The sequence below is a fragment of the Eumetopias jubatus genome, unplaced genomic scaffold (assembly GCF_037043125.1).
Source record: "Eumetopias jubatus isolate StellerSeaLion01/CBP00866 unplaced genomic scaffold, mEumJub1_p1.0 scaffold_3, whole genome shotgun sequence".
Taxonomy (NCBI): domain Eukaryota; kingdom Metazoa; phylum Chordata; class Mammalia; order Carnivora; family Otariidae; genus Eumetopias; species Eumetopias jubatus.
Genome location: NW_028274809.1, coordinates 79,628,709 through 79,648,786, shown reverse-complemented (window position 1 = coordinate 79,648,786; position 20,078 = coordinate 79,628,709).

The following is a 20,078-nucleotide window of genomic DNA, read 5'->3' as shown; positions in this document are numbered from 1 at the left end:
AAGACACTTCCTAGCCATCACTTTCCCCTCTCCTCACCACATTTCTGGCCTCAAAGGATCAGACATTGGCTAGCAAGTGGTTGGCTGTATCAGTCAGGGTTCTTCAGAGAGATGGAACCAATAAGATATGTGTGGGGGAAATAGATGGAGATAGAGATAGGTAGGGATATCTGAATGTGTCTCCATAGGGACATGACCATAGATAGGGATATCTATCTATCTATCTATCTAATCATCTATGTATATCTTTTAAGGAATTGGTTTACACAGCTGTGGGGCTTGGCAAGTCCATAATCTTCAGGGTTGGTGGCAGGCTGAAGACCCAGTGCAGAGTTGCAGTTCCAGGACTCAGAAGGCAGTCTGCTGGTAGAATTCCTTCTTGCTGGGGGAGGTCAGTCTTTGTTCTATTATGGCCTTTAACTGATTGAATGAGGTCCACTCATACTATAAGAGACAATATGCTTTACTCAAAATGTGCTGATTTATATGTTAATCCCATCTAAAAAGAAAAACTTCACAGAAACATCTAGAATAACATTTGACCAAATATCTCAGGACCATGGTCTAGCCAAGTGGACACATAAAATTAACCATCATAAAATGAACAAGTCAGGAAACGACAGATGTTGGCAGGGATGCGGAGAAAGGGGAACCCTCCTACACTGTTGGTGGGAATGCAAGCTGGTGCAACCACTCTGGAAAACAGTATGGAGGTTCCTCAAAAAGTTGCAAATAGAGCTATCATACGATCCAGCAATTGCACTACTGGGTATTTACCACAAAGATACAAATGTAGGGATCCGAAGGGGTACGTGCACCCCACTGTTTATAGCAGCAATGTCCACAATAGCCAAACTGTGGAAAGAGCCAAGATGTCCATTGACAGATGAATGGATAAAGAAGATGTGGTATATATACACAATGGAATATTATGCAGCCATCAAAAGGAATGAGATCTTGCCATTTGCAACGACGTGGATGGAACTGGAGGGTGTTATGCTGAGTGAAATAAGTCAATCAGAGAAAGACATGTATCATACGACCTCACTGATATGAGGAATTCTTAATCTCAGGAAACAAACTGAGGATTGCTGGAGTGGTGGGGGGTGGGAGGGATGGGGTGGCTGGGTGATAGACATTGGGGAGGGTATGTGCTATGGTGAGCGCTGTGAATTGTGCAAGACTGTTGAGTCTCAGATCTGTACTTCTGCGACAAATAATGCAACATATGTTAAGAAAAAAGAAAAAGAAGAAAACAGCAGGAGGGGAAGAATGAGGGGGAGTAAGTCAGAGGGGGAGATGAACCATGAGAGACGATGGACTCTGAAAAACAAACTGAGGGTTCTAGAGGGGAGGGGGGGTGGGGGGATGGGTTAGCCTGGTGATGGGTATTCAAGGGGGCACATTCTGCATGGAGCACTGGGTGTTATGCACAAACAATGAATCATGGAACACTTCATCAAAAACTAATGATGTAATATATGGTGATTAACATAACAATAAAAAAATAAAAATTAAAAAAAATTAACCATCATAAGTGGGGTTCAGGGGAGAGGACAGGAGCAAGGGTATGAGTGAGAAACTGGCCACATCCCTTCCCCACTTAGAGTGTGCAGACATGTGGGGAAGGAGGCGAAAAGATTTCATATTAAATCATGTGGTGGGTTTGATTATCATTATGTACTGGATATTCTATTTTTTTTAATTTATTTATTACAGAGAGAAAGAACACAGAGCCAACCAGAACATGAGCAGGGGGAGAGGCAGAGGGAGAGGGAGAAGCAGTCTTCCCGCGGAGCAGGGAGCCCGACGTGGGGCTCGATCCCGGGACTCCGGGATCATGACCTGAGCCGAAGGCAGATGCTTAACTGGCTGAGCCATCCAGGCGGCCCTGGATATTCTAATTTTTGACATGAAAATCTCTGTATTACATAAAGTGGTCTTAGGGGCCTAGGAAAGAAATTCAAGGTCCTACCTGAGTACTTATTTAGGAGCAGGGGAAGATACTAAGCATTTAAAAAAGAGAGTGAAGTACCAAAAAAACAAAACAAAGCAAGTCTTTCGATTACCCCATGATGATTCATGTATAATATACCAGTTACAAGTGCTGAGCACATAGTATATATTCCATAAATATTCACTATTTTTATTACATACACATACATATATGATAATTTACTATGAATAGGACATAGAATCTATGCCCTTTTTTATACATATACTTTCTTGATGGTGACATATATATGTAGTCTGACAACCCGAAACAGATGAATACATTTCACCAAATTGAGTGATAGGTGGGAGAAATTTTTTGGTATATGTATTTACTTCTTTCATAAAGTTATATTACAATGATTGTGCTTTATGTTTTGGTGTTTCCTATAAATATATTACCTGAACCTTCCTCTGTGGTGGGATAGACATAAACTTTGAAATTTAAATACACTCATGCTGTTGGGGAGTCAGGTGGCTCAGTCGGTTAAGCATCTGCCTTCCACTCAGGTCATGATCTTGGGGTCCTGGGATCAAGCCCTGCATTGGGCTCTGTGCTCGATGGGGACTCTTCTCCCTCTCCCCCCACCCCATGCTCTGTCTCTCTCTCAAATAAATAAATAATTAAATGCTAAAATAAATAAATAAATAAGTAAATAAATAAACTCATGCTATGGCAAACATGGTTGCCTTTGTCGGTGTTTATTATTGTCTGTAGCCTGAAGGAATTATTGACTCTTAGGTAAACAAACGATTAGTTCGTTCATTTGAAGTAGGAAGGCTTACCATTCTACTCCACTACAGATAGCCAGCCCTTTGGGTCTTTGTTCTTCTGCCTTACTCTCTCTCCTTTCCCTGTCATTCTCTGCCTCTACCTCTACCTCTGTCTCTATTCACAAATACCTGCCTACTCTGCTACTCTGGATTCCAGAAAATATAGTTACATATGATACTCCAAGGTGATGAGTATGGGGCATCAGTCAACCTGACCCAATACTGACGTTCAAGGGTATTTTTTTAGATGTTATTTTCTTGGCTGTACAAGCAGCCTTTTAAGAGATGCTTTTAAAATTGAAGATGAAGATCGATAAGAATAAATCTGATATCTGGATGCATCAGGCTTGCATTAGGACAGAAATTGGCTCTATTACACAAATACATTTTTTTCAGTTATGGCCTTTGTGGGTCTAATTTGGCAATGGCCTTCTTGGTCATCCTTTCTTTTTTTTCTTTTTTTTTATTGTGTATTATCAAGCAATTTAGCCCTAGATTTTGCAACACTTTGTCCAAGATTGTTATATAAATTTTTACCTTTTTAAAATTTCTGCTAAAGCACTAAATTTTGTTCTTACAACAAAATGAGATGTATGTGTGAACTCATGGAAACTGTAACCTAAAATAAATTACTGCAGTGGGCCACAATGTGCAAAGAGAGGTGGCTGGGGATGGCATTATGTTAAGAGTCTTAACTTTCCCAAACAATATGGGAAACACTTGCCTGCATCCTTCAGTGACATATATGTTAAATAATTTGTGGTTAAGATTTCAACAAGATTCATGCTAAAAAATCAGGTAGTTTCAGCAGTCCTACTTTCATTCCATCAGACCACTTTGAAAATAAGATCTGCCAAGATTTTGAAAGTGGGCTAGAAGGAATGTAAGTCTCACCATTGGCTTTTCAATGCTGTATAAATCAAAAAGTTTGCCAGCTAGCAGGCAGAATGAACACAGGTCCACAATGATGCAGGCAATTACTCTGGTAAATGTTGAGTCTTGGAAATTGAAATTGTGACTCTGTTTTTACAGTAGGCTGAAGGGAAAAGATCAACATCAGATTTTCTATTGATTAAGTGGCTGATACTTTTTCAGCAACTTGTGGCTTTTTGTGAAAGCTCAGAAAAGCACTTTGTTAAAAAAAAAATGTTAGTGTTTCATTCATCAGCTCTCTAGGTAGTAAATTATAGCCAACTGATAGCTCTTGAACACCTCCTAGGAGGTAACAGATTTATCCAAATCTGAAATATGAAAATGAGACCAACTTACATGAAAAAGAAAAAGAAAAAGAAAAAACTGGGTTTGGAGAGAGGAATGTGCAGCAGTAGGAAGAAAGCTGTCATGCTCACCCCAGAATCCACTGTGACTACATCACTTTGTCAACCCTTGTTGCCAGCTTTGCCTATATTCTCTTCCAATGCTGAGATTACTTTTATCACACTTTCTTAAGTGCTCTCCTCTCTCCTTTTCCGGAGGTTGGGCTCCCCACCCCTCTAAAAGTTGCCGCAAAGCAAGTCTTACTGATGTTCCCAGAGCTGAACTTATGAGAAGGCAGTGAAACCGACCTGCGTATTCCTTGCCAGCAGGGCCCAGGGCTTTCCACGTAGGTAACCATGAAAGTGATCATGCCAAGGGACAGAACAGGAGGTCCTCTTTGTGTAAACAGGACATGCTTCCCTTTGTGACCTCTGGCTGACCTCCAGAGGGAAAGAGCCAAAGTAGTCAGCATCTCTGGCCAATGAAATCAGCATCAGTGACCCCTGAGGCTCAGAGAACTCCCTTGGCTTTGGGAAGGAGCAAAGCAATGACACAGCAGCCTTTCTAGGCAGAGTTAAATGATGATAATACCGCAGACACTCATTTATTCTCAGTCTGTTCTCCACTACCTGTCACATTTCTCTGGGGTAAATATCCTTTAGATTTATGGTGATTTGTTATGAAACCAGTTATCCTGTTGTCCTCAAATGGCAAGAGATTATTTACAACTTATAACATGTCGTATATGAAGATGAAAGGCCCTTTTAATTTTAACTGGTTTCCTGATTAGGACAGAGAATGCTCAGCTGCTATTTTAGTTTGGTGGACTTGTTTTCAGCACACAGAACTAGCTGCAATCACCATGAACACCTTTCTTATAAATATGATAAATAAATATGGAATGAAGATTTTGGGGCCAAATTGGCATCAGTATCATTTAATTTCTTCTGTGTTTCCAGCCAATTAAATGAATGGGTGCCTGTGGTAATTAAACTCACTTTGATAATTAGACACTAAGGATTCTTAAATTACTGAATGTTAATGAATATTTCGCAAGTATGGTCCTAAGTGCTGCCAAATGGAATTTTACTATTTAGCATTAAAATATAGAGTTCTTCAAAAAATTCCACATAAAAAAATTGAAACTAGAAACAGAGGATTTGATTTTGTTGCCTTTCTTTACAAGTCTGGGCAGGTTGATGAAATTTGAATAGAAAACAAATTTTGTTACAAACGAGACATCGTTGAACTAATTCCTTGGAACTTGGAAAGCCACACATAATAGTACACAAACGAAAGCCATAGACAGGAGAATATTGCTGCCTCACTGTAGCTGCCTATAAATGGACAACCCATAAATGCCAACTATCTTTGCTAATAATTTGAGGCTAAGGCAGACAAAAGGTCTGGGCATCTGGGAGGTGTGCTCTCTACACGGAAATAGACAATGGTACTGCTCTGGGTTTCCCACCAATAGATAAACCATATTGAGCATTTTTATCTGAAAACCATGGTCACAATGATTCTTGGAGTTGTTTTAATATCCTTGATAATTTGTTTCTCAGGCTTCCAGTGGAAACTAGAAAACTAACACACACTTTTAGATCAAATGCTAACCAGTGAGTCCCGTAGGAACCGTTTCTAGGACATGCATTATATACAAGTATTTATTTCACATATTTCAAGCATTTAAATATTTATTTCAAATATTCCACAAAGCCTTTATATTGCCTTACAAGTGTGTTTCTTCAAAGCTCACATAACACTTGTGCTATGTCTTACCTAGAGGGAGAAGGAAGGGATGAGAGGGGGAATTAGTGTTTCCTATGCATCCTTTATGTTCAGGGCCCTATGTTAGCTCTCCACATAGCATGATGCCATCACCAAAAAGTGACGACATATTGATGAGTGAAGACTGTTTCTTTATTTCTATGGGACAAATCCACATAAAACTTTAGCACTAGCCCAATATTTTCTACACTATACCAATCTGCTACTTAAATCAGCAAATTCATACTCAGTCACTGAGGTCAAACCTAGCCTTGCCATGTCAGCACCATTTTGAGGGAGCCTCTCTGAGTCTTGAATATCTCATCCATAAAAGGTGCTAATAACCCTGCCAAACAGGGTTGTTGTGAGGACTCAGCTTGACAACATGAAAAAGACCAGAGCATAGTTCCTAGTATTTTTAAGTGCCACTTTCTCCCTTTCCCTTCTCCCTTCTTGACAGAGTAAGGAATATTCACCTTTTTTACATGCTCAAATTTGGCCCTAAATCAGTTTTAATTGTGCCAAATAATGCAGATAAATGGAATGAATAAAATGAGTCATAAGGATACAAATCACAGACATAGATTCTGAGGGTCTTCTTATATAGCTCCCTAGTGAGTGGATGGGATGAAAAAATATCTTTTTGTAAGGAAACCTATAAGCTCCCTTTATAAAATTCCAATCCTCCCAGGTTGGTTCTGGGGATTGTTTTATTTCAGCCATTCCATCCACATTCCAGAGAGCAAGGGGCAGAACTCGGGGCATCCAAGCTGGAGGAAGGAGCAGAACAAAGGCATGCTTCCTCACTTTAGGTGTGTTCTTCAAAGCCCACATAATACTTGTGCTAATATCCCATTGGTCAGAGCTTGGATATGTGCCTTATTTAGAAGTAAGGAAGACTGACTAGTGTAGTTTTTATTCAGAGAGGCCATGTGCCAGCTAAAAGTCAGGTTCAATTAATGATAAAGAAGGATACATTGTGTGTCAGACGGTACTCTTTGCTATAAGAAGTCATTACAAAATTTGAGGTAAGAGGTGGTGGTATCTTGGATATATTTCTGGAAGAATTCTGAATATATTTTGAAGATAAAGCCAAATGAATTTGTTGACTAATTAAATGTAGGGTGTTAAAAGAATCAGGGATGACTCCATGGTTTGGGGGTTTGAGCATTGAAATAACAGTTTTCTTTTATAGAGTTGGAGAAGAATCATAGGAGTAAGTTTCTGTGGTGGGTTCAACTGGGGTTCAGCTGGGGGTTACTGTTTGAAATGCCTATGATGCCACAAAGAAAGACACCAAAGGGACAGGCCAAATACAGCAGTTTTGAGGGAAGTTCTAGACTGGAAATTGACCGGAAATCATCAAAAAATTGAAGGAATAAGTTTCAAAATCTGAGCATGAGAGATCTGAAGAGTGGAGGAAACAATAAAAGACACTAAAAAGAAGCAACCAGTGAAATTTGAAAAAAAGAAAGATGGAGGATTGGTGGCTACCATGTGGAAGTTCTCTTGTTGAGTACTTTTCTCTTTCTGGTGGGATAAAAGTCAATGCATCAGCTGAAAGGGAGTTGGGGGAAGATTTGCTGGAGGTTTGAAGTTAGAAAAGAAAGTGTGAAATGGTGGGACATTATACCTGTTCATCATTGCCACAGTAGTAGTATGGTAGCTCAAGTCTTGGGAGGAAGAGAGCTCACAGAGGAAGAGAAAAATAGCACTTTGGGGAGAACTCTTATTTTTAGAGCAAGGAGAAGAACCAATGAATGGAACAGAGAAAGATCAGTCAAAAAAAAAAAAAAAAAAAACACCAAGGACAGAAAATATTCAAGGCAGGACAACACATTACATAAGAGTATGAATTAGGGGGGTGCCTGGGTGTCTCAGTTGGTTAAGCGACTGCCTTCGGCTCAGGTCGTGATCCTGGAGTCCTGGGATCGAGTCCCGCATCAGGCTCCCTGCTCAGCAGGGAGTCTGCTTCTCCCTCTGACCCTCCCCCCTTTCATGTGCTCTCTCTCTCTCTCATTGTCTCTCTCAAATAAATAAATAAAATCTTAAAAAAAAAGAGTATGAATTAAGAAGTCATATTCAGATTCCTAGCTTTGTGACCTAGTAACTAGGCACCAGTGGACTTTATTTTCCCCATTTCTAAAATGGGAATAATAACAGTAACTGTCTCATAACATTACCGTGAGCTTTGCGTGAACTATCGCTTGTAAAGTACTTAGGATAATACTGGCTCATAATTCCAGTATTGGAATTGATGCAGAAAGGAAATTGCCAGAATTGATGCAGAAAGGAAATTGCCAAATGGCCACAGACAATCTGAATGATGTACATGGAAACTGGAAAATATTACCTCTACTTCTTCTGTACTGGGAATGTGTGCAGTTTTTGGGCTGATATTTTTGAGTGACACACTCACATATTCCAGGGCCTGGGTTCCACGTCTGCTCTTGCTTGGCTTCTATAAGTCATTGGAAATGATTTTGCACACATTATTTCAGGCTAGAGACAAGTCTTTGTTGAGATTCTGAATTTTCCAGCCTTAGAACTATCATCTCCAGACTTCTTTCAAGGTATCAAGTTTTCTATTGTTTCAATGACTTAAGTCATAATTCTCTGCTACATGCAGCCCAAATTATCTATCATCTGATATGCTATGGAAATAAGACCCTCCTTGATCAGAGTAAGAATGCGTTAAATCACATTGTATTTTTTTTATATTGGAATATATCAATAGAAGTCTATTTATTCATTTATTCTAGTTTTATTGAGAAATAATTTACATGCATCACTGTATAAGTTTAAGGTATACAGCATGATGGTTTGATTTATATATCTTAGAAAATGGCTTAGTTAACATCCGTCATCTCATATAGATATGATAAAAAGGAAAGAAAAAAATTCTCCTTGTGATGAGAACTCTTAGGGTCTACTATCTTAACAACTTCCCTACATATCATACGGCAGTGTTAGCTGTGTGTACCATGTTGTACAATACATCTGTTGTATTTATTTATTTCATAACTGGAATTTTGTACCTTTTGACCACCTTCCCACAATTCCCCTTTCTCCCTCCCCTTGCCTCTGGTAACCACCGATCTGTCTATTTTTGTATGAGTTTGATTTTTTTTTATTATTAGATCCTACATTTAAGTGAGATTTGTCTTTCTTTGTCTGATTTATTTCATTTAGCATAATGTCCTCAAGGCCCATCTATGTTGTCACAAAGGATTTCATAATTTTTTATGACTGAATGATATCCAGCCATAATACATATAACTTAATTAATAGAATATATTAATATTAATATTACAGATAATATATATAATATAAATATGTAGTTTAATTACAATTATATAAGTAATTATATAATTTCCTTACCCATTCATCCACCAATGGATGCTTAGTTTGTTTCCATGTCTTGGCTATTGTGAAAAATGCTGCTATGAACACGGGAGAGTAGATATCTTTTTGAGTTAGTGGTTTCATTTCCTTTGGATATATTCCCAGAGTGAAAAGGCTGTATCATATGGTAGTTCTATTTTTAATTTTTTGAGGAACCACCATACTGTTTTCTATAGTGGCTGCACCAATTTACATTCCCACCAACAGTGCACAGTGTTCTCTTTTCTCCACATCCATGCCAGCATTTGTTATCACTTATCTTTTAATGATGGCCATTCTAACAGGCATGAAATGACATCTCATTGTGGTTTTAATTTGAACTTCCCTAAGGACTAGTGATGTTGAACATCTTTTCATGTATCTGTTGACCATTTATATATTTTCTTTGGAAAAAATGTCTATTTAGGTCATTTGCTCATTTTTTAATTGGATTATTTGGTTTGGGGCTATTGGGTTGTATGAGTTCTATAAATATTTGAGATATTAACCCTTTATCAGATGTAGGTTTTCTTTTTTATTTTATGGATGGCTTATTTTGTTGGGCAGAAACTTTTTGGTTTGAGGTAGTCCCACTTGTTTTTGTCTGTTTGTTTTGTTGCTTGTGCTTTAGGTGTGATTTCCAAAATAACAGTTACCAAGACCCATGTCAAGAAGATTTCCCCAATGTTTTTTTCTAGAAGTTTCATGATTTCAGGTCTTACATTTAAGGCTTTAATCCATTTTGAATTAACTTTTGTGAATGGTGTAAGATACGGGTCATATCATTCTTTTATATGGGAATATCCAGTTTTCCCAGTACCATTTATTGAAGAGACTATCTTTTCTCCATTGAGTATTCTTGGCTCCCTTGTTAAATATTAGTTGACAGTATATGCTTGGATTTATTTGTGGGCTCCCTACTCTAATCTATTGGTCTATTTGTTTTTATGCCAATTCCATACTGTTTTAATGACTATAGCTTTATGGTATAACCTGAAGTCAGAAAGTGTTGTGTCTCCTGCTTTGTTCTTTGGTCATTTGGGGTCTTTGGTGGTTACATATAAATTTTAGGAATGTTTTGTCTATTTCTGTAAAGAATGCCTTTGAAATCTTGATAGGGATTTCATTGAATCTATAGATGACTTTTGGTGGTGTTGACCTTTTAACAATATTAATTTTTCCAATCTATAAACAGAGGATACCTTTCCATTTATCTATGTTTTCTTCAATTTCTTTCATCAATGTCTTATGGTTTTCAGAGTAGAGATCTTTTACCTCCTTTGCTAAATTAATTCTGAAGTATTTTATTGTTTTTGATGATGTTGTAAACACGATTGATTTCTTTATTTCTTTTCCAAAAAATTTTTAGTGTATAAAAACACAACTGATTTTTGCATGTTAATTCTGTATCCTGCAACTTTACTCAATTCGTTAATTAGTTTTAACAGTTTTTTGGTTGAGTCTTTAGGATTTTTTATATATGGAATCATGTCATCTGCAAATAGAGAAAATTTTGCTTCTTCCTTTCTAATTCGAATGCCTTTTATTTCTTTTTCTTGCCTGATTGTTCTAGCTAGGACTTCCAGTACTATGCTGAATAGGAGTGGTGAGAATGGCCACCCTTTTCTTGTTCATGATCTTAGAGCAAAAGCTTTCAGCACCATTGAGTATGATGTTAGTTGTTGGCTTGTCAATATATACTCTTTATTATTTTGAATATGTTCCTTCTCTGCCTGATTTATTAAGTGTTTTTAACATGAATGGATATTAAATTTTGTCAAATGCCTTTTCTGCATCTATTGAGATGAATATATGATTCTTTTATTTCATTCTATTAATGGGGTAATTAAATGATTGACATTAATTGATTTGTGTCAATTTTTTAATTTTAATTTTAATTTTTAACAATTAAATACAAAATTCACAAAGACAATAAATTCCAATTATTTTTTTCTGATGCAACTGAAAAAAATTCCCAAAATATGTCTTGATATTTCTTCATTACTCCTATAATTACTGACTCATTTAACATATTCAAATGACTTCCATTTTAATATAAGTAAAATAATAATGCCTGCTTCATAGAAGCTTTCACTTATTTGTTTCTACACTGTTACCAAATTAATGATTAAAAGACTTCTGGTTTCAGCTTGGAGATGTAGAGAGCTGTAAAGAATACCATTCTCACCCTTGCAACAAGAAAAAAAGCTGGATCCATCAAAGAATTGAGGTTTCAGGGCAAACAAAAAACCTCAAATATAGAGAGTGACAGATGCCTACAAAGATAAATAGCACTTCAACATTTACTTACCTGTGACAGACTCTGCTCGACTCTACATAAAATGGAATAAGATATAGCTAAAATGTTTTCAGAAATTGTTAGAGGTGGAGTGTGGGCTAGTGTGAGGATGTAAAGCCTCTGGAAGTTAAAGATACAGAGACACATTCTTACTGGCAGCACTTGTCGAAAAGATTTGGAAACATTCCTGAGAAAGCTTTTTTCCATGGTGCTGACTTGAGAAAGGGAACAGTAGTCACTGCCTTAACTGCCCAAGCCCATCTCCTCCATCTCCACTAGAGGATGAGAGGCTTAATCTCCAGAGGGAAGAACAATGAAAACCATTACCTTAGCGTAGAGGTAGAAATCCACTGCATCTGTGGGAAAGGACAAGAGAAGAAAAAAAAAGAAGCAGCATCCCTCCTATGGGAAGGATACCATTTGGGTATCCATATTTCTGCTATGGCAAAACACATGAAAGGTCCAGTTCTGCAGCTGGAGAAGCAGAGCACTTGTGAAGGACATTGGCCAGATCCAAGAATAGAGCCCTGGCTTTCAACAAAAAATTCTGAGGCATATGAAAAGAAAACACACACACACACACACACACACACACACACTCACAGAAGAGGCAAAAAAATTATTAGGATCAAACTGGCTAAGACACAGATGTTGTACCAATCAGACAGAAAATTTTCAGTAATTACAATTAATGTTACTGGCTCTAATAAAACAAAGTAGACAACATGCAAGATCAGATGAGTCATTCAGCAGAGAGATGAAACTATAAGAAAGAATCAAATGTAAATACCAGAAGGAAAAAAAAATCAGTAACATATATGAAAGCCTCTAACAGGCTCATCAATACACTGAACAGATCCAAGGAAAGATTCTGTGAAATTGATGATAAAATCAAACTAAAACACAAAGAAAATTAAAAAATGAAGAAAAAACCCCCCAAAAAACAAAAAACAAAACAAAACAAAAAGCCAAACAGAGCACCCAACAGAGTGAGACAATTTCAAACATGGTAGCATATACACAAGCAGAAGAGAGAGAAAATGGGTGCTGAAGAAATAATGGCAAATGGGGTGCCTGGGTGGCTCAGTTAGTTAAAGCGTCGACTTTTGATCTCAGCTCAGGTCTTGATCTCAGGGTGGTAAGTTCAAGCCCTATTTTGGACTCCAGGCTGAGCATGGAGCCTACTTAAAAGAAGAGAAAAGAGTAGAGGGGAGGAGAGGAGAGGGGAGGGGAAGGGAGTGGAGGAGAGAGGAGAAAAGAGAAGAGAAGAGAAGAGAAGACGTAATGGCAGAGAATTTTACAAAATTAGTGACAAACAGGAAACCATAGATCAAGAAGCTCACAGAACACCAAGCAGGAAAAATACCAAACACACACACACACACACACACACACACACACACACACATCCCTAGGCATATGGTATTCAAACTTCAGGAAATCAAAGACAGAGAGAAAATCTTGACATTAGCCAGAAGAAGAAGAAGAAAAAAAATCTATCCACCGAGGAAAAAGTGCAATAATTAAATCAGACTTCTCATCAGAAACTGTTCAAGCAGAAAGAAAATGTAGTGACATATATAAGTATTACAGGGTGGTGTGAGGGGGGAGGGATCTGTCAACCCAGAATTCTAGACCTAGTAAAAAGAAGTGAAATAGACATTGTTTTTTAATTCTCAAACAAAAACTAAGAGAATTCATTACCAGACACCCTCTAATGGAAATTCTTCAGGTAGAAGAAATACGATATAGTCAGAAACTTGGACCTTAACACAAAAGATAAAGTGAACGGGAACTGGAATGAATGAAAATAGGTAAAATTTATTTCCTATTTGTAAATGAGCTAAGAGATAACTGATTAATACATACGGCATATGTGAAGGTAAAACCTATGACAATAATAGCACAAAGGATGGGTGGGAAGAATTAGGAATATATTATTGTAATGGCCTTGTGCTACATGTAAAAGTGTGTACTATTATTTGAGGTAAACTCAGATTAATTTGAAATGCATACTGTAAGTCCCAGGGTAATCACTAAAAACATTTTTTAGAGATATATAATTAATGAGTCAGTAGAGATAAAATGTTATAAAACATTCTTAGCCGGGACTCAGTCGGTTGGGCATCTGCTTTTGGCTCAGCAGGAAGCCTGCTTCTCCCTCTCCCTCTCTCTCTGCAGCTCCCCCTGCTTGTGCTCTCTCTCTCTGTCAAATAAACAAATAAAACCTTAAAAAAAAAAGTACTTAGCCTAAGAAAAGACAAAAAGAAAAGAAAAAAGAAATATAGTACAAATGGAACAAAGAAACATAGCTAGGAAGAACTTAGATACTAATCCAATCATATCAATAATCACTTTAACTGTGAATGGTCTAAATACATCAGTTAAAAGGTAAAGATTGTCAGTTCGATTAAAAAACAAGACCCAAACATGTGCTGCCTACAATAAACCCATGTAAAATATAGAGAAATAAATTATATATGTAAAACTTATTCATATGAAATATGTAAAATATGTTTTATATATTAAAAGTATCTAAGCTCAAATTAATAATAAAGTGAATCATTAACATCTATAGAAGTTACTTACTCTGTACCACACGCATATGTTTTTTACATATACATATGCATTTTACATCAGTATGTAACAGGCACTAATTTTCCCTAACTTTAGAAATGAGAAAACTGTGATTTAAAAGTTAAATAATGTGTTTAATGTTTCTTCTCTAAAAAATGACAGAGGTGGAATCACTACCCAGGCTGTTGGATTAGAACTCTTACACAGTGATTTAGGATTTGAAACTGCGACTACAGAAGGCGTTTGGTTATGAGCTTAATAATGCCTAGGAGTCTATTGATTAAGAATGATTTCACAATATTTATGATTCTTCTGAGTGTATGTCTTGAGTAATTATGAAAAGAAGTCTGTTTTATTATGGAAAAGTGGGGAAAATAACATGACCTCAATTTGAAATAGTTGCAATTTCACATGCCAATATTTTATAGGTCTATAATAGCATAGATATAACTTTTTAACTATCCAATTTTACTTTGCCTCTGTAAGCTTAACTTCTCATACTCTCAAATTTTCTAAACACTAATTCACATTATAATATTTGTCTTACTCTTTTCTTAATACTCTTCTGTTTTGAAAATAAATACTGGCTAGACACCACATACCTTGGCAATATCCAAGTTTCTATAAACTTAGCATTATAAGGATCAATTTTATAACACCTTATCTATTACTTGTATACATTTAGAATCCATTAAGCTATATAAAAATTCATGTAAAGATAAAGCCAGGAACTGGAAGTAATTTTCTGAAAAGCTTTGAATACTGCCAACAAATGTTTGTATAAGGGGAAAAAAAAGCCAATAGATTAATAGGATGTTTTTGTTTAAATGTTAAAGTTATAAACTTTATATTTTAGAGTTTAACTTTAGATTTAACTGCCTGACTAGTCAGCTTAGAACAAAATCCTATATTCCTTACTTGATAGTCACAGGGGTGTATTTGGAATGGAAAACTTCAAATTCATGTTAGCTACAGATGGTTATTGTAAAGAATACTAAAAATGGTCATAAAGCAATTGGCCAATAAACACACTTAAAACAACAGAGTGTATATGGAACAAACTGGCTAAAATAGTGCATAACACCCATTGTAAGCAGCAGTATCAGTTTCAGCAGTAAATAAATGGGCACGAACTATGGCAGCTATTAAATTTTAATCAGAAATACTTGACACTAACTGGAAGTAAGAGAAGAAAACTTGGAGAAAATTGTATTATCCAACTAACAATGAGGCCTGTCTCATACAGCAGACTGGATACTACTCCACTCCAGAATACCTCAAATGCCTAAAGTCAATCTTCCAGGTTTTCTGATTGATTTCAGTGTCCAAGTGGTAAAATATATACTTGACTGGGCTCTTCAGCCCCTAAAGCTACCATCATGCTCCATTTCACCCATTAGAGAGAATAACAAATTGTAGCAAAAGAGCAGTAGACATCAACCTAATTTCTCTACGGCTCAGAAGGATAACTGATGAACTGTTTCCTCTCATTGCCCCATGACATAAACAAATGCCACATGTCTACAAGTCTTTGCCTACAACCTAGTATATGTGATTCTCACCAAAAACATTTTCTTCTGCTGGTAGTTGAATCAAATCCCTTTGCATATGTCCGCACTTAGTATTGTAAAAATACTATATTTACTAGTGCTTACTATCTGTCCAGCACTGTGAAACCACTTTAGAGATATTACCTCATTTAATATTTACAATTATCTGAAGTAGGTTTTATATTATGACTGTTTTATGGATGAGGACAGTAGGAATTGGAAATCTCCCAAGAGCACCCAGCTAGTATGTGGTAAACTTGGACTTAAATTGAAGTGACCGTATGACACCTGACCTGAGATCTGGAACCCATGAATCAATTGGAACCAACGTACCAAAAGCGAGTGGTACAAGTTAAGACCACACAGTATCTTTAGCCAATAAGTCATTTTGTATGACTGCAACTTAGAGAATGAGTTAGAAGATGAAGACCGTCGGAGAGACAGCTTGTTAAGGACCAAGTCAAGGACAAACTTGTTGACCACAGAAAGTCGCCGGGTTTTTGAGACTTTCACAATGACAAGTTTGTCATTGTTTAGAGAGGGATAGGATGTGATTTGTGTTGCAATTGCAATTTAAAAACAATTAGTAGCTTCTTCTATGGTTCAGATGAGGGATTACAGGTACCTAAGCCTGGCAATGTTACTGAAGATGAAGAGAAAAATTACAATTGATAGTGCTTAAACTTGAAATGGGATTTGATGGCGAGAGGGATAATGTCAAGATAATAACTTCAGGGGCCAGCTAGAAAGCAGGGCTGTTAAATATGATAAAGAATTAACAGAGGAGGAAAAGACTGCATATGTTGAGAGCTCATGCCATGCTTATATCCTGGTGGACACATCTAGTAGACATTTAATAATATTTAATAATAGTTTAGTTAATTGGAGAAAGTGAGAAGAGGAAGAAAGACACAATAATGAGGCACCACCAGTATAGAAGGAGTGATTAGAATATACAGAAATCAGTGAATGAAACTGAGAAAGGGTGAGTAAAGAGACAGAAAGAGATCCAAAGAATGCCATATTAAAAGCCAAAGATTGTGGAGTTGGAAGAAAGAAAATCTCAACGACATCTAATGTAAGAGAAAGGTCATGTAAGATTAAGCACTGAAAAGTAGTGACAGGATTTGGCAACAAGATCATTGATAATCTCAGAGATGGCAAATTTGGTCAAGGATTAAGGATGGGCTTTGGTCATAGTTAACTGAAGAGCAAATAGGAGATGAAGTGGACATATCAAGCACAGATTACCGGTATTTTGTTTTTTGTTTTTTGGGTTCTTTTTGAGAGGTTTGGTGGTTACCAGAAATAGCAAACTGAGATGAGACTCTATGTGGCAGGAAATACAAACATGAGAAACATTTTTTTTTCTTTATTTACTGGACTATTTGGTCATCTTAGTTTTCTTTTGTGAGACAGTCAGACATGCTAATGAATTTCAGGAAAGTTTTCTGTAAGATGTTGAGCAATAGGGCTGAAACTATGTATCATACGCTGAAAAGCAAATGAGGGAAGGGAAGAGAAGGCAGTGAGAAACCTGACTGTAGCTAGATGGGCATGCAGCTTCAAACAGTCCCCAGGCAACACTGGATAAACATCAAATGAATGAATCTTCCTTGGCACATACCAGGTTCAAAATCCTGAATGGAAGACTGGTTTGTTTGTTTGTCTGTTTGTGTTTAGGTGACTCATAACTGAGCTAGAAAAACTTTCCCCAACTTACCTCCTCAAACTAGTCTGAGGCAAGTGGCACAAAGCCTTTTTAAGAAAACCTGGTGACACTATTTGGCCCCCCATGTGCTTCCAGCCCTTGCTTGTATCTCCTTTAAAAAAGTAGGAGCAAAGTGGGTTTCTGCTGAGATTGCCCTGTTTACCCCTGGTGGTGAATAGTCTCCAAAGATGGCCTCTATCTGTTCCTTTTTTCCACAGGAGCATGCCATGCTACCCATTAAGTGACAGAGTCTATTTCCCCTTGCCTTGCAGCTGGGCTGGCCTTGGGACTGGCTTGGCCAGGAATTCTGTCTCCACTCATGTCCAATTCTGGTCCAATTTTGAAAAAGCAGCTCCTTACTCACATTTCATTCCATTGGAATTTTTTGCTCCTTGAAATCTGTGGCTTTTGTCCAAGCTGGGGAATTGTATCGTACAACTCTCTTCTGGAGCTACCTTAGCATGATTCTTTGTAAGTAGGTTGTATGCAGTGCACTCTGGTTGGAAAGTGCAGACGGCCCATGTTCCGCAGCCACTCAGTGGTCACAAAAGCCTTAGAGAGACTTTTCTATAAGTAATGTTTTCAGATGCCACTTCTGAATGTCAGGGGTTGAATTCTGGTGTCACAAGTTCACAGGCCCTCATCACATACATACCATGTGAGCTTTTTGTTTGGGAAATTGATGTGGTCTCACTCAGATTGCTTACTAATAATTTCCAGCCTAAGAAAAGGCTGTAGATGAAGTTGTTGGGCTCAATATCTATTGAAAAAAATTGGTTTCTTTAAAAGAAAAAAATAAGCCACGGAAGCTATTTGCAGATTTCAATTTACGTATGAAAATGGAAAATGCAGTATTTAATTTCTTAATGGAAACCTGTTTCCAGCCTGAAGAGATCCGTGGAATAGACCTGATTGCACTGAACAAAAAGAAGATCTTCATGTGAGCAAGAGCAAAGGGGTTGCTCTGCCTGAGGAAACAATCTGGCAATTAAATCAGCTACCTATAAAAAATGACATACGGCTTTAGAATGAAATTTAAATTTCTTTTTGATGCTCTATTATTTGTGGTCATCCTTTTCCCATTTATTTCAGATAATTAAAGTTTCACTGTAATTCCACTTTATAAAAGATATTTAACACGATGCATTTTTAGTTCAAAAATTTTTCAACAAGGCTTGGGTGTTTTTTTTTTTTACATTCGCATGTTTTTCCCAGTATGTCTGGCTTATCTTCTGAATCAGGAAAACAAACGCCATCTCTTACCAGGGACAGGGCAAAAATAGAGTGATTGATACTACTTGGCACCCACTGCGCTCAGTGCCTGAAGTGGAAGGCTGTGGATCAAACGCAGACCCGGGATGGCTGATAATTTGTATACCGAGTTCATAACTGGACAGCCATTGTTCTGATGCAAACAGATAGGCTGTGCGTGTACTGAAACCTAACAGAAGACAATCTGTGCAAGAATTATACCATGTTTTATTCTTTCTTCCTTTGTGATTTCTGAACATCACAGTGCCTCCCTAACAAAGGTACATGTAAAAATGTACTTCAATCATGAGCACTCTGGATTTCACATCTGCTTCTGCAGATAAAATTAGGAGCTATAGATAATAGGCAGATGCATACTGTTTCAATGATATGGTGCATATGTGGCTTGTATCTCTATTAAATTCATCACATACATTTATAAGCGGGAATATATTCAAATAGAGAGGGGCAGAATAGAGGATAAGTGTTTTCATTGCCAATTTCAGCAAAAATGGCATTTTTCCCTCAAAGTACATAAGTCATTTCTTTGACGTTACACAAGCCAACGTATGATAAGGATAGGCAGCTGCTATTACAATGCAATAAACTCACTGGAAAAATCTCACAATAATGGATACTAAACAAAAGGGGCAAATGAGCAGGTTTGGGGCTATGGTCCAGACAATTCACACTTGATTTAAAGTGATTTTGATTGGTTTATAGAGGACATCAATTCATGCCGCGAGGTATTTCTTATCAATATTATAAACCACTACATTATACTTTAAGAGAAGGTCGGGTAGTAGGGGTGGGGAAGGGAGGTCCAGAGTGTCCTTGGGAAGGGCTGTGTGTGTGCATATGTGTGTAACAGAGGGAGGGGGGAGAAAGGAAACACATTCTTTGGTGTTTTTGAACATAATATTTGTTAAGGTAAAGGGGGCTTCGTTGAAGCATTAATAACTTTCAGGACTTCATTGAAAATTTGCCCTGAAGGACAAAGGTGTATTTGAAGATGAATACTTATGGCTGTTCAGCTTGTCAAGCTGTGGCCAGAAGAAAAGAGAAACAATCCAAGAATGTTGGTCTGTATATAAATTCCACAGAGGGAGGCAGATGATCGATTATTTTCTGATGCTGTTTGAACAAGGAAAAATATTCTGGACTCAAAGGGACTGCATAAAAATATATTTCAAGAACATCTAGCCAATTTTCCTAAGCCAGTAATGATAGCAATACTCGTGGATTATTAAATCCTTTATCATTAGGAGTAATTTTCTCTGAAAGTCCACTAACATTACTGATATATATGGCTTCTCTTTCAACAGTAAACTCCAGCTCTCCTACCTGCCCACTGTTTCCCCTCCCCAACATTGCCATGCACATGCCCAGAGCATGCTGGAAGTCACCCTCGGTTTACACAGAATTTCCAATTAAGGAGCATGGGACAATGGAATTACAGTCTCATTTAAAGACCTTAAGCTCTGGCTGGGTTTTTTGTTTGTTTGTTTTTGAG